This window comes from Lipotes vexillifer, unplaced genomic scaffold (assembly GCF_000442215.2).
Source record: "Lipotes vexillifer unplaced genomic scaffold, Lipotes_vexillifer_v1.1 scaffold130, whole genome shotgun sequence".
Classification (NCBI taxonomy): Eukaryota; Metazoa; Chordata; class Mammalia; order Artiodactyla; family Lipotidae; genus Lipotes; species Lipotes vexillifer.
In genome coordinates this window covers 624,026-625,340 of record NW_006793860.1, presented here as the reverse complement: position 1 = coordinate 625,340, position 1,315 = coordinate 624,026, and positions in this window count along the sequence as shown.

The window sequence follows — 1,315 nt, the reverse complement described above, 5'->3', positions numbered from 1 at the left end:
AAGCCACCGCAATGAGAAGCACGCGCACCGCAACAGAGCAGCCCCCGCTCGCCGCAACCAGAGAAAGCCTGCGCACAGCAACAAAGACCCAACACAGCCAAAAATAAATAAATAAGATAAATAAATTTATTTTAAAAAATAGAAGGGATATTTGTATATGTATAACTGAGTCATTTTGCTATACACCTGAAACGAACACAAACTGTAAATCAACTATACTCTAATATAGAGTAAAACTTTTAAAGTCTATGAATAAACAAATCTGTGGCTCTACCTAAAATAGTAAATAAACCCTTGATATATTACGCTATTAAAACAAAACAAAACACATTTGTTGAGGGACGAATAGATGGTTGCATGGTGAGGGAAGCCTTTCTGGAAGGCAGGGACCCGAAGCCACAGGTGGAAGAGGAATCACGCCAACTGGGCAAAGGCCTCTTTGGTTTATAACCCCTTTCACAGCTGCCTTAAGAACCACATGAAAGGGGCTTCCCTGGTGGCGCAGCGGTTAAGAATCCGCCTGCCACTGCAGGGGACACGGGTTCGAGCCCTGGTCTGGGAAGATCCCACATGCCGCGGAGCAACTAAGCCCATGCGCCACAACTACTGAGCCTGCGTTCTAGAGCCCGTGAGCCACAACTACTGAGTCCATGCGTCACAACTACTGAAGCCCACGTGCCTAGAGCCCGTGCTCGGCAACAAGAGAAGCCACGGCAATGAGAAGCCCGCGCACCGCAACGAAGAGTAGCCACTGCTCACCGCAACTAGAGAAAGCCCGTGCGCAGCAACGAAGACCCAACTCAGCCAAAAATAAATAAATTAAAATAAATAAATTAAAAAAAAAAAAAGAAACACATGAAGAAAGCAAGGGAACAGCTAGCTTCTGGTCTAAAGCTCCCCATTTTCTAGATGAAGAAACTGAGGTCCAAGAGGTTAAGAGACTTGGCCCAGGTCACCTGAGGGATGGGTAACTCTCCCCAGCACACCCCAGACCTCTGGTCCTGCAGGCAACGGCAGCAGGTGACACCCCACCCAGGTCAGTAGCCACCATGACCACCTCCCCCAGAGCTTCAGTGCCAGGAGAATCCCACCTTCTCCCAGACTCACGACTTTCCCTTGCCCCAGGCCAGCACTTGCCCCTCCTCCATCGTTGCCCTCTGACAGTGCCCCAGCACTCAGTATGGTGAGACAGAGATTCCTCCGGAAACCCCAAAGGGTGAGCTCATGATTCTTCTAGGCTCCATCAACCAACATCACAGACCCATTCAACAGGAGGCTTACAAGGAGGGGTGGACTCAGCCATTAAGCCAGTAAG